The sequence below is a fragment of the Balaenoptera borealis genome, assembly GCF_965194805.1.
Source record: "Balaenoptera borealis genome assembly, chromosome: 5".
NCBI classification, from domain to species: Eukaryota; Metazoa; Chordata; class Mammalia; order Artiodactyla; family Balaenopteridae; genus Balaenoptera; species Balaenoptera borealis.
Window position 1 is genome coordinate 18858239 of NC_138862.1, and position 14955 is coordinate 18873193.

Consider the following 14955-nt stretch of genomic DNA (forward strand, 5'->3'; position numbering starts at 1 on the left):
TTCTGATTTAAGATTGCACTTTTCCTCACCCTCTTTCCCTGTACCTCTTCCCTACTTTGCTCTTTTCCATGGCATTTATCATCCTCTAATATGCCAACTTACTTATTTTATTTATTGCTTATCTCCCCCTCCTCCCACTAGAATTGAAACTCCCTGAAGACAGGGATTTTTGTTTGGTTTTATTCACTGCTTATATCATGAACATGTAGAACAGTACTTAACTGCATGGGGCCAGTATGCAATAGAAGTTTCTTAAATGCATGCAAAACAAAAAACAAAAACAGAACAAGCAGAAAAGCCCTCCTAAGATGCCAGGAGGTTAAGAAAACTTGAAAATCTTGCCAAGTTTTAGTAATGTGATCGGTTTAGCTTTATCCAAACCCAGGCGAATTGTTAACTAGAGATTTTACTGAGTTTCACCACTGGTGACTTAAGATTCCTATTTGAACAGGTAAAGCCTAGAAAGACAGACTTGCCCTTCAAATCCCACTTTTAAAGTGAATGTTAAAGTCTATAAATCATTTCAGTTGCTTAATTAGACATAAAGCCCGGTCTCAGAAGTGTACAGCAGAAATAGCTTTAGTTTGATTACATGTGATTACTCAGTGTTTTCTATCTCCTGGCAGTATATTGAGCCTGCATTTTGTGAGTTTGTAGGAGAAAGTAATTTTTTACTCAAGTAATTTTGCGTGGATGAATTCTCAGCACCTCAGTGCCATTATTCCAGACATGTAGAAAAGCCCAAAGCCCTGCATTTCTCTCAGTCTTTGGATCTATAATTCTTTCTATAATTTTCTTGCTCCCTTAGTTCATCTTCCCCTCATTGAAATTAGAAAAATTTTATTCTTTTGAATAAAGCCCTCTTGACACCAGCCTACCCAGGATGCAGGTATATAACCCATAAATTATTTAAAGTTAAAAGAGCTGTCATTCTGATGATTTCACTTGCATCTTATCCTTAGGAGTTTCCTTTCATGTGAGGATCTGAAAATGTTGTACAAGCATTATTGGATGATGATACCTGAATGTCCTCCTGCAGGTACCCTGCCCTGCTTTAAAAGTCTCCACCTCTGCTTTAAGCCTGCCAGGAGGACCCTACTGTTTCAACAGAAATAAAATCATGCTTTCCAAGGTTTGTGTATTGTGATTAATATCTTTCCAATGGTCCGTTTGAACATCTTTTACACTCTGGTAGAAATACAGGATACAATTAAAGTAGGCAATATCTAGGGACTTCCCTGGTGGCGCAGTGGTTAAGAATTCGCCTGCCAATGCAGGAGACACAGGTTCGAGCCCTGGTCTGGGAAGATCCCACATGCCGCATGCAGAGCAGCTAGGCCCGTGTACCACAACTACTGAGCCTGCGCTCTAGAGCCCGCTAGCCACAACTACTGAAGCCTGTGCATCCAGAGCCCGTGCTCCGCAACAAAGAGAAGCCACCGCAATGGGAAGCCCACGCACCGCAACCAAGAGTAGCCCCCCCTCGCCGCAACTAGAGAAAGCCTGCACGCAGCAACGAAGACCCAACACAGGCAAAAATAAATAATAAATTAATTAATTACTTATTTAAAAAGTACGCAATATCTAAGGTTGATGCCCATTTCATATGCCAATATCAAATTTACAATATGAACTGATATGACAGAACAATCATTTTATTTCAGATTCACAGGTGGATTCATAATCCCTTGATTTATTATGATGGAATGTGTTTACGTGGTAGGGATCTGAATGTAACAATCTGAAGTGGATATTTAATATGGAACTAATTGCTCAACCGTTAAAATTAGTTGTCATATATTATGATAACTTATATTTCTTTTCTGACTAAAAAGTCACATTTATTGTTAGAAATGTGGAGTACATATAAATGCAAACTAAAGGAAAATAAAACTCACTCTTAGTCCCATGGGGCAGTCATAGAGACGTGTCACTCAGATGATGTTCAAAGAAGGAATTGTTGTCCAGCTTCAGTAAATGTGACTGGCTGACAACCTCCAAAGGTTAACTCCTTCAGCACCTGCCTCAGCTTCCAAGCTGAGGTCCTGCTCATCTCAGGGCAACTCCCAAACAATGACTGAGCAAGGCCATGGTAGCCAAATTCATGGTAACCAAAGTCAAGGAAGTGATGCAAAGGACTAGCCATTTCTGCCCAACGCGGCCCCTTCTAATGGGCTATCTTTGCTCCTGAGCTCCTACTGGCCTGATAGAGACTGTCTACAACACAATCTGGTGGTTCTCCTACTTAATATTCCTTCCTCCCCTTTTCTTTCACGGGTGTTACTCCCCAATAATCCATTTTTTTATTTCAATTGTGGTGAAATAATACACATAACATAAAATTTACCTTATTAACCCTTTTTAAGTATACAGTTCAACAGTATTACGTATATTCACATTGTTGAGGTTGAAACTCTGTACCCATTTAACAACTCCCCATCCTCCCCTCCCCCAATCCCTGGCAACCACCATTCTACTTTCTGTTTCTATGAACTTGACTGCTCTAGATGACCTCATGTAAGTAGAATCATGCAGTATTTGTCTTTTTGACAAATACTGAGTACGATGTCCTCAAGGTTCAAGGATGTGTCAGAATTTCATTCCTTTGTTAAGGCTGAATAACATTACATTGTATGTATAAATTACATTTTGTTCATCCATTCATTTGTTCATGGACACTTGGGTTGCTTCCACCTTTTGGTTATTATAAATAACACTGCTATGGACATGGGTATGCAAATATCTCTTTGAGACACTGCTTTCAATTCTTTTGGATATATACCCAGAAATGGAATTGCTAGATCATATGATAAAAATATTTTTAGTTTTCTGAGGAAGCACCATATTGTTTTCCATAGTGGCTGCACCATTCTGCATTCCCACCAACAATGCCCAAGCGCTGTATTTTCTCCAGATCCTCATCAACACTTGTTATTTTTAATTTTTATTTTTTGATAGCAGCCTTCTTAATGGGTATGAGGTAGTATCTTGTGATTTTGATTTGCACTTACCTAGTGATTAGTAATGTTGAGTATCTTTTCACATGCTTGTTGACCATTTGTATATCTTCTTTGGAGAACTGTTTATTCAAGTCCTTTGTCCATTTTTAAGTTGGATTATATGTTTTGTGTGTGTGTGTGGTTGAGTTGTAGTTGTTCACATACTCTAGATATTAACCTCTTTTCAAATATATAGTCTGTGAATATTTTCTCCCATTTCATAGGTTATCTTTTTGCTCTGTTGATTGTCCTTGGATGCACAGATGTTTTTAATTTTGATAGAGTCCAATTTACCTATTTTCACTTTTGTTACCTGTGCTTTTGGTGTCATATCCAAGAAATCTTTGTAAAATCCAATGTTATCAAACTTTTCCTCTCTTTTCTTCCAAGAGTTTTATAGTTTTAAATCTTATATTTAGGTCTTTGATCATTTTGAGCTAACTTTTGTAGTATGTGGTAGTATAAGGTAGGGGGTCTAACTTCGTTCTTTTGCATGTGGATATCCAGTTTTCCTAGCATCATTTGTCAAATTCCTAATAATCCTTTTGCACTCCTAACTTTGCCACAGTGTCTGCTTCCCAGATGACCCAATTAGCACATCCCTGAATCAGAGGTAGCAACTGCTAAGGTTCTGTATCTATCCTTCCAGTCCTGTCACTCTCTCTCCTCTCCCTCTCTCCCTACAATACACACACACACATGCCCTTCTTCATACTGCTGTGTGTGCTGCTATTTAAACATAACAATATATTGTTATGTTTCTGTTTCATTAGATATTTTCAGCACCGTCAAGTTTAAAAACTCTGTAGTGACTCATGTGGATGTACCATTATTTGCTTAACCAATACACTATTTTTAATGACATATATTAAAAGATTACTTCATTTTTTTAAAATATCCTGTTTCCTTTAGAAGACTGACCTATGAAAAAGTATATGCTTGAATTATAGAAAAAAAACTTTACTGGAAATGTATTGATTATTGTTTCAATTATTCTTAGTTTTTTTCTTCCTTTATAGACTTTCGTGTAAAATCTGAAATAAATGAATATTTAGGCTTCTATGCCTTAAATAAAAATAGAATTCGCTAGATCCTTCATATGGTGCACTGGGAGACCTAAAAATGCACTTCATCCAGGTTCTGGTTGGAAGTGATGATAGGGTTTTAATTCCTCGAGGAACAAGATGCCCTGGGATGGCAAAGCTATTTAGTGCGCTTGTTAGTGCATTTGACCTCAGGGCTGACCAGTGCTAAGAAACCCACTCTCCAGCAACCTCCAACCCACTCTCCAGTTCTCTTTTCCTTGGATCTCCTTGCTCTATCTCCAGGAACTTACTGACTTCACTGGCTGCCAAAACTTTGAAAGATTCCTAGCAACAGGGCAGAAGCAACTACAGGCAGAGCAAAGCCATGGAAGACGGGAAACCAAGTTCCCCTCTGGCCTCTTACTGGCTCTGTGATTCTAGTTACATCTCTTACACATTCTGAGCCTTGTTTTCCCATCTTTAAATTAGCGGTAGTAATTACCTTCTGCTCAAAGTTGTTGTGAGCTTCAAATAAGGTAACATGTGGGGAAGTAATTTATAAATAGAAGGCATGATACAAATTTCAGTTGTTATTCTTAATAATTAGTGAGTGTGGTCAAGCGTGCAAGTAACCAGTGGCTTCAGTGCCCCGGGCTTCTTGGGGAAACAGGAGGGCTGGCAAACTTCAACTCTCACATGTAACAAACAACTTCACTCACCACAGCTTGCCACATATTTGTCAAGCTGAGCCAAGGCTCCCAAACACTACTCACTGATGGACTGATCTGCAGGTTTCAGCCCAGTCAACGGCAGCTTTTTAACCACCACTGAGTATCCATAACAACCAGCAGTGGAGATTTGTTCAGTCCTCAGACATTCAGTGGTGCCCAGCTGGTCTGAGTCCTCCTTACCAGAACAACCAGAGATTCCAGGGAGGGTGGGCAATCCCCTGGAGGAACAAGAAAATTCCATTCGTTCCAGGCTATTTGATACTGCGAAGAGTGAAGTCACAGGAACTCAGATGTGAAGAAAGTGCAGACTGCCTCACTGACCCCTGTGAAAAGTTAAAGCCTCCGTATAAGTACCAAAGGGCAGAGCCAACCTGGAATTCTTTATCCTCCAGCATCCTCAGTCTCTGAGGTATAAAAAACAACTCCATCTGAGGAAATTTCCACATCCATTCGACTCCCACTCTCTTCACTCCCTCCCCCACCCACCCCCACTGCAATGAAATGCTTCTGAAATCAATGGACTCCAACGTATTTTGAACATAAAGATGAACAGAACGTTCACCATGGTCCCTTTATAGGACTATAAATGCCTGTGCCCCTACTCTGGTCAAGAAAGGGAGAAGCTGTTTTCTGATTCTTGTATTAAAACACCTGAAATATGACACTGTTTAATCTTTCAATCAAAGGGAACTAAAACTGGAATCAAGGGTTCGGCCTGCTTCTAAGGGAAGGATCAAGACTTAGGGAAATAGAAAGTCAGGTTGACATTGTTGAGAACTCAGGATACAGCACTGTGTCAAATAAGCATCCTATTCCAGCTCAAAATCTTCCCCTGGCAGCATGGCGGTGGGGATTGTTCATATGAACTCACTGAAAATAAAAAAAAAATGTACTGGTGGTGAATTAAAATCAGAACTTCTATTTTCTAAGCTCCTGTGCTTCTGTAGGTAGAGAGAAAGAGGTAAAGAGGGAAGAAAGAGAGAGAAAAAAATTTGATACTTAAAGAGTTAATAGTATTCGTGCAGGTTGCAAGTCTGAATAAAGCTAGAAGGAGATATATAAATAGCATCTCCCTTCATACACACATTTGAAAGAAGTCAAAAATCTATTTCTTAGGGAAAATAATTGCTGTTCAAGAAAAATCATTCCAACATTTCCTTGGAGTCAGTCCCCTCCCCCAAATCCTTCCCATCCGGCTCTAACCACCATCCCACACTTCCCTCAGCCTATACCTTGGCTGCTCCAATCCCTCACTTCCATCTACTCCTCTATCTGCTACATGGGTCCAGCTTCCTCAATAACAAGTTGATTTTATTTTTGATTAGTTGAACAATGACCCTGACATCATCAAATAAAATGGACATATTTCTGTTCTTCTCTTACTTGTCCTTGTTGTGATACTTTCCATCACTGCCGTCTCAGCATCCCTCCTCCTCAGTATCTGGGATATCTCTCTATTCCAGCTTTAACCCCATTTCTCCTTCTGATTCCTTTCAAACACCTTTAGCACATTTCCTTCTCCTTTGTAATCTATGAAATGTTTAGGTTTCCACAGCTCTATTCTAAGCCCCCTGCTCTAATCGGTCTACGAACCAGCCATTGATCAGCTGATCCATGTTTATGTGCCGATGGTTGTCTTCTAGCTCGTAACCTTCTGCTGGACTTCAATCCTGTATAACTGACTGCCCATGTTTTGCATCATATGGGCATCTGAACCCTCTCAAGCCTGACCTTCCTATACTTCTAAGAATGGCCCTACCTTCCACCCAGTGACCACAGCCATAAACCTCATCGACATTCTAAACACTCTCCCTTTACTTGCTCTTCCACATCCAGTTAGTCGCCGTCCTATAAATTCTATCTCCTTCATTTGTCTCAAAATCATCTTTTCCCTCAATCTCCACTGCCATTGTTTAAGTCCACACTCTCATCAGTTCACTCCAGGTTTAGTTAAATAGCATACTAATCCATCTGCCCACATCAACTGTGCCACTATCTCCCTTCAACCTCTATTCTAGTTACAACTATGAGAATGGTGATTAAAAATTTCAAGTTTTTAAACTTCAAAGTATACTACAAAGCTACAGTAATCAAAACAGTTTTGTACTGGCACAAAAACAGACACATAGATCAATGGAACAGAATAGAGAACCCAGAAATGAACCCGCACTTATATGGGTAATTAATCTACAACAAAGGAGTCAAGAATATACAATGGAGAAAAGTCAGCCTATTCAATAAACGGTGTTGGGAATACTGGAAGACTACACGCAAAAGAATCAAACTGGACTACTTTCTCACACCAAATATGAAAATAAACTCAAAATGGATTGAAGTCTTAAATGTAAGACCTGAAACAATAAAGCTTCTGGAAGAAAATATTATACTCTTTGATATCTGTCTTAGCAATTTTTTTTGGATATGTCTCCTCAGGTAAGGGAAATAAAAGCAAAAATAAACAAATGGGACTAATCAAACTAAGAAGATTTTACACAGTGAAGGAAACTATCAACAGAATGAAAGAGCCACCTACTAAATGGGAGAAGATAGTTGCAAAAGATATATCTGATAAGGTGTTAATATCTAAAATATACAAAGAACTCATACAACTCAACATCACAAAAACAAACAACCCAATTAAAAAATGAGCAGAGTAGCAAATATACATTTTTCTAAAGAAGACATACAGATGACCAATAGGCACATGAAAAAATGCTCAACATCACTAATCATCATGGAAATGCAAATCAAAACCATCCTGCTTTGTGACCACCTAGAGGGGTGGGATGATGCAAGAGGGAGGGGATATGGGGATATGGGGATATATGTATACATATAGCTGATTCACTTTGTTATACAGCAGCAACTAACACAACAATGTAAAGCAATTATACTCCAATAAAGATGTTTAAAAAAAACACAATGAAATATCACCTCATATCTGTTAGAATGGCTAATATCAAGAAGATAAGAAACAGCAAATGTTGACAAGGATGTGGAGAAAAGAGAACCACTGTGCACTGTTGGTGGGAATGTAAACTGGTGCAGCTAATATGGAAAACAGTATGGAAATACCTCAAAAAACTTTTAAAAAACTACCATATGATCCAGCAATTCCACTCCTAGGTATTTATCCTCCCCAAAATGAAAACTCTAATTAGAAAAGATATATGCACCCCTAAGTTCCTTGATGCATCATTTACAATACCAAGATACAGAAGCAATGTAAGTGCCCATCAATAGATGAACGGATAAAGAAGATGTGGTATGTATATATATAAATAATGGAATATTACCCAACCATAGAAAAGAAGGAAATCTTTCCATTTGCGACAACATGGATGGACCTAGAAGGTATTATGCTAAGTGAAATAAGTCAGACAGAGAAAGATAAATATTGTATGATTTCACTTATATGTGGAATCTAAAAAACAAAATAAAAGAATAAACAGAAACAGAAACAGAGTCATGGATGCAGAGAACAAACAGATGGTTGCCAGAGGGGTTGCCAGGGACTGGGATTAAGAGAGAAATAGGTGAGAGAGATTAAAAGGTACAAACTTTCAGTTACAAAATAAATGGGTCACAGGTATGAAATGTACAGTGTGGGGAATATAGTCAATAATTATGTAATATCTTTGTATGGTGACAGATGGTAACTAGACTTATCAGGGTGATCATTTTGAAATGTATGGGAATATTGCATCACTATGTTGTATACCGGGAACTAATATAGTGTTGCAGTTCAATTATGCTTCAAGAACAAACAAACTTGTAGAAAAAGAGATCAGATTTGTGGTTACCAGAGGTGGGGGCGTAGGGGTAGGGGGAATTGGATGAAGGTGGTCAAAAAGTACAAACTTCCAGCTCTAAGATAAATAAGTACTAGGGATGTAATGTACAACATGATAAATAAAATTAACACTGCTGTATGTTATAATATATAAAAGCTGTTAAGACAGTAAATCCTAAGAACTCTCACCACAATGAAAAAGAATTTTCTACTTCTTTAATGTTGTATCTATATGAGATGATGGGTGGTCACTAAAGTTATTGTGATAATTATTTCATGATGTATGTAAGTCAAGTCATTATGCTGTACACCTCAAACTTATACAGTGTTGTATGTCAATTATATCTCAATAAAACTGGAAGAAAATAAAAAATAAAAAAATAAATATTTGAAAAATTAAAAAATAAAAGGGAAAAATGAATTTCAGGATTTTCAGTTAGAGGTTTGAGAATTCTGATCACACACTAACCAGATCCCTATGGGAAACTTCTCTAAATTTCCATTTCCTTGCCTCTATAACGAGCCTAATTATACTTTTTTGGAGGTTTGTTAGGAGAATTGAATGAGATACTACGCAAGTAGCTCTTAAACATTGCCTGGCACATAAAAAGTCCTCAATAAGTAAAGAAACTCCATCTTTGCTAATGTTACCTTATCATAACAAAATTCTGATTATTTTATTTTCCTGGTTTTAATTCTAAAATTACATTCCAGTGCACCCAGAATAAGTTCAGACTCTTTTTTTTATTTTATTTTTTAAATTTTTTGGCTGTGTTGGGTCTTTGTTTCTGTGTGAGGGCTTTCTCTAGTTGCAGCGAGCGGGGGCCACTCTTCATCGCGGTGCGCGGGCCTCTCACTATCGCGGCCTCTCTTGTTGCGGAGCACAGGCTCCAGACGCGCAGGCTCAGTAGTTGTGGGACATGGGCTTAGTTGCTCCGCGGCATGTGGGATCTTCCTGGACCAGGGCTCGAACCCGTGTCCTCTGCATTGGCAGGCAGATTCTCAACCACTGCGCCACCAGGGAAGTCCTAAGTTCAGACTCTTCATTTTAGTTTCTACGAACTTCATAATCCGGCTTCTGCCTTCCTTTTGCTTCATCTCCTTAACCACCCTCACATGCCATGTCTTCCCTAGACACATGGGACACCTATAGTTTCCAAAACATACCCTGCTATGTCCTCAGCATATCCACATTGCTGTCACTGCTCTTGAATGCCTTTATTCTTTTTATCAGCCAAAAGATTCCTATTCATTCTTTAAAACTCAGATCAAACCTCAAAATCTGCTGGGAAATGTCCTTTTTCCACACAATCTCATTTATCCACATTTATGGGAATCGCATCTTGGGTGTACCTACATCTTTTTGTAACTACATCAAAGCTTTTATCATCTTCTTCTCTTTGTGCTTCTTAGCTTGACTCTCTCTCCCTGTGCCCCCAATCCAGTACCATAAACTCTATTGGTACATGGGTCTTGTCTGTGTGTTCACCTCCTCCTATGCCTGGCACATAGCAAATGCTCAAAGCAAGTAGAGGAAGGAAGGGAGGAAGGAAGGAAGGAAGGAAGGAAGGAAGGAAGGAAGGAAGGAAGGAGGGAAGGAAGGAGGGAGGGGGGAGGGAGGAAGGAAGGAAAAGAAGGAAAGAAAGAAAGAAGGAAAGAAGGAATGGAGTAAATGGGAAGATAAGAGTAAATAGATAAAAAAAGGAAAACCAGCCATTTCTTACTATGCTAAAGTCCCATGGTATTAGTTCTTCAGCTTCTCAAGTCTCATAGACCCCCATTTTGCTGCAGCAAGAGACGTTATAATCTCTCATATAGAGAGTTCGTGTCTTCATCTCCCTGCAAACAATCACCCAGGTAGCTTTGCTTCTGTGCTCCTTATTCAATGGAATCCCTGCCTCCAGCCTTTTTTTTAATCCACTCTGATCCACAGATCTTCATCCTAACAAATGATCCTTTATTAATTCTGGAGAGATTTATCCCTTTGACTTTTTACAGTGCACTTTCAATGACGGGAACAAAAGGACAACCTGTGAAAAGAGCTAGAGAGAGGAATTTGTGCTTTACTTGTATGACTCCCCAGTAACTCAGAGATTCATTGAACAAATATATTTTGAACCCTTGCTCTTTGCCTCATAGCACATGATGCACAAGAAATACAAAAGTTGATATGCGAAGGTCCTGGTTTGGCAAGCTCACAGATTAGTGGATTCTTTCAACTGACATTGTTTTGAGTGCCTACTATGTGCCAGGCACTGTACTTGGTGCTGGGGAAATAGCAGTGAACAAAACATAAAAAGTTCCTGTTCTCATGGCAGTGACACCCTAGAAAGAAAAGCAGACAATAAACATTTGGGCTGCTCTGAGGATAAGAGAATGAAGAGGAACAAAGGCGAGCCCTGGGAGATCAATTATCTACTTGAGGTGGACCAATCAAGAAGTGATTGTACATTTCTTGGAGTAGGGTGGTAATGGTGGTAAAAGAAAACAAAACAAAAACAAAAAACTTGAATTCTGTGGCGTCAACTGAATCTGCTGACAGATTGAACACGAGTTCTTAAAGAGAAACATGAGTCACACTGACATCAAGTATTTTTGAATAGTACCTGAGAGAAAAGAGCTGCCTTTCCTTGATTTGGAAAAGTCAGCAAGAGCAGATTTTTTTTTAGTGAAATAAGAAGCAAGATGATGATCTGAGAGTAAAGAATGAAGAGGAAGTGTAGAGAAGAGAGGAGAACTAGTTGTCTGGGAAAGTATTTAATTGTCTATCCCCTCTGGTTTGAAGGTGAGAGGAAGATGAAAGATAAAAATGTTTAATTTTATGTGGTATGTTTGAGATGCCTAGAAAGAATAACAGCATTTATATATAATCACTGGAAGATGTAATCACTAAAAGACATAACGGTGTAAATTTAAATCAGGATATGTTGTGTTGGTGAAACAGTAACAGTGATATAACTTATCACAGTACGGGTTCAGGACACCATTCTCCTGCATTAGAGTTAAGACAGGGGAACATTTTGTATTTTAGAAAAGAATTGTTTTATTCTTTGTGGATTAGGATAAAGGACCACCAATCCTTTAGGAGTATAATCTTTCTTTATGGCAGAAGAAGTTACAGATCATGAGTAATAGGGCTTATGTCGCAGAAATAAATGAATATTCACCAATAGCCGAGAAAAGCATGGTTAACTCCTCTCTGCGGGGACATTGGCTTATTGCACGCCCAGCTTTATTAAACATTTAGCCTCAGTTGTAAAAACTGTGGAAAGCAAAACCTTCAGTTCATATATCAGAAGAATCAGAACGCATCTCAAAGTTTATCATCTGTTTTTCAACCAAAGAACATTTAGTGGATTTTGGTAGTGCTTTATGTAGAATGTGCTGAGTTCTTATATTTCAATAAATAGAATTTATCCCCTGCTTACATGGTAAAAAAAAAAAAAAAAGTGTTTTAAGAAGGAAGAAATGATGAACTGCAACAAATGTTACTGGTGGTTAAAAGAAAATGAAGGCTGAGATTTACCTTTGAGCTTGACAATTTTAAAGTCATTAGTGACCACGACAAGAACAGTTTTTGAGAAGTAAGGGGGAAGAGGGCCTGACAAGAGGAGGTTCCAGGGAGAACAAAAGGAGAATAACTAGAAATACAGAATATAAATAACTCTTCTAAGGGGTTTTTCCCAAGAGGAGCAGAGATACGGAGTCATAGCTGCAGGAACATATGGGTTAAGGGAGGGTTGTTAAAATGGAAGAGCTTATGGTTCCTTTGAAAGCTAATAGAAATGACACAGTGTGAGTAGAAATGATGATGCAGGAGGAGAGAAGTCATAGGGAAGTAGAGAGAAAATGGAAACTAATGATGAAATAGAGGAATTGGCTTTAGATAAAATGAGGGAGGACAGATCAACCATGGTTACTGGAGATTAAGGCAAAGAAAAGATGTAAGTATTAGATTTATTAAGGGAACATGTCAAATTCTCTTTTTTTTAAGTTTTTTTTTTTTGATGTGGACCATTTTTTTTAAGTCTTTATTGAATTTGTTACAATATTGCTTCTGTTTCTTTTTTTTATGTTTTGGTTTTTTGGCCATGAGGCATGTAGGATCTTAGCTCCCCAACTAGGGATCGAACACGCACCCCCTGCATTGGAAGGCGAAGTCTTAACCACTGGACCGCCAGGGAAGTCCCTCAAATTCTCTTTTGATTGTTTTTATTTTTCGGCAATATACAAAGAAAGGTTGAGACTAAGAAATGGGGAGATGGTGGAGGCTTGGGAGAGAGCAGAAGGGATGAACCAGTTAGTTACCTGGGACAGTTTTTAATTGTCTGTCCTCTCTGTGGAATATTTCCTGCAGAAGTCCCCCATCAAAACCATGTGAGTCTATGTCATGGCCACAAATCATGATGGAGAGGTGAGCCCTTGTTCTAAATCTGGTTAATTCTGTCTTCTCTTAAGACCTCAACCTCCTGGATAAGCCTAGGAGTGAGGACCTCACACAAGATGGGTGAATACTGATTCCTTCCATGGGAATTTTGGACCTGGAAATGAGAGTGTCAATCTCCCTCTGGAAAGGCTTGATTTGTGGAAACGCAAATCCTTATTTCATGCCAGGGGACAGTGAAAAGCACATCTGTGGGGACAGGGGTGGGGGAGAATAAAGTAGATGTGAATAAACAGCAAAGTGAGAGAGTCCTGAGAGTGTGGTTAACCTTAACTCCAGGCATTCCTGAATCCGAGACCTTGGATTGCAAGAGAATCCTTAATACTGTCCCATACCCTTTTTTGCTTGACATAGCTTGACTTTGTTTTCTATCACATGCAGTTATAAGGTTCCAAAATAAGCCACCCTCCACCATGGCTGGCCTGGTGAATAGGCAGAACAGGCACTAAGGGTATATAATATGAGGGATTCAGGAAAGTGAAGTTTCTTGAGCAAAGTATCTTCCCCAATTCACCAGCTGTGGTTTATGAAATTCCACAATGAGGGTGGAAGGGACTCACCATTTACCGAGTAACTTCTAGAAGTCTAACCCTAAGCTAGGTGTCTTAAAAACATTATCTCATTGAGATAGTCAGTCCTTTGGCACTGGAGAAAAGCTTAATTTTCCAGAGCCCATGGAAGAAATATCCCTTCCTAAAATATACACATAGATGTCCAAAATATCATTGTATATGCCTTTGTCCAGCTTTAGGTGGGAGTAACATTAATTATGATATTTAGAAATGATAAAATTATGATTTAATGAGAAGAAAGCAGTGAGGTAAGAAAATGTGAATTCTTGAGCTGGAGACAAAGACACTGAAAATAAGAGTACAGTAGACAGAGGGCTAGGAGTGAAGTGGCAGTCACGAAAAATACAACAGCAGACAGAGGTAAATCAGGCATAAAAAGAAAAGCTATAGGCAGCTGCTGAAAGCAACACATCCAGACAGATTAAAAAAGTGTCTGGGAAGGAGAAAGACTGGTGTGTGGAAATGCCTATTAAGGGAATCAATTATTGCTCAATATGTCAGGTGAGCGTTCTCAACTGGATTATAAGGTTGGAAGGGATTACATAAAAAGTAATGTCCTTAGTTATCAGAAGTTCAAAAAAGAAAGGTCTGCCTGGATTCAGATGAAAAGCCAGTGGAGAAAAAGAATGTGATACAGAAAATAAATGTCCATAAAAGCCAACTCTCTATCCCATGGAAAGCTTTTTATTTTCAGCTAGAATAAATAACAGGATGTTGTACTTACTGAAATTTAGCTACCAAAACAGAGAGATATCTAATGCATATATATTTATATAATACATATACTGGACACATATTGTATATCTCTTTGATTTTGTGGCTAAACTTAAAATATACAAATATAAATATATAAAGAAATATGTATATATATATATATATATATAATGCTCTACAAAAAATATTATTAAGAAAGGATTATGGGGAGGATTCAAAGTTAAAGGGGCAAGGTTGTCATTTGGGGTGGAGAAATCCTTAGCAATGAGCTACCTGCGGTGGAAAAGATCAACAGAATCCTTACACTCACCCCCCTTTTGGAACCAGGAAATCTACCCAATACTTAGTTTAAATCTTTGTTCTAGAATTTTTCTTCTCCCAGCATTCAGGGCCTGCTGAAGGAGAGCTCTTTACAATCTGGGAAGTATTCATACAATTATTTAGACTCAATTCTCCCTTCTCCCTTTTCTTTTTCCATCTGAGACTCATTTGAGAGACTTTTCCTCAAGCAATTCTCCAATTGAGGTGTGGGAAAAATATTTCTGCACAAAAGGAATTGCAATGGTTTTCAAAATGGCATATCCAAATGTGATTTGAAATGAATAATCCAAAACTTTAAAATTTTTCCCATCATCACAGACACATACAATGAAAATGAAATGAATTTGAAAAGGAAT

General features: G+C 38.5%; 1 protein-coding gene across 7 annotated transcripts in view; it reads right to left on the bottom strand.

Annotated features, from left to right (window-relative positions):
* LOC309628709 (uncharacterized protein) overlaps positions 1 to 14955 on the bottom strand; it is a 309465-nt gene that overhangs the window by 100020 nt on the left and 194490 nt on the right. For 3 of the 7 annotated variants that reach the window (XR_014244640.1, XR_014244644.1, XR_014244645.1), the window contains one exon: positions 4936 to 5078. The exons of the other annotated variants lie outside the window; for them this stretch is intronic. The gene's annotated coding sequence lies outside the window, so the exon portion shown is untranslated. The remainder of the gene's footprint in view (positions 1 to 4935; positions 5079 to 14955) is intronic. 7 annotated transcript variants of the gene reach the window in all.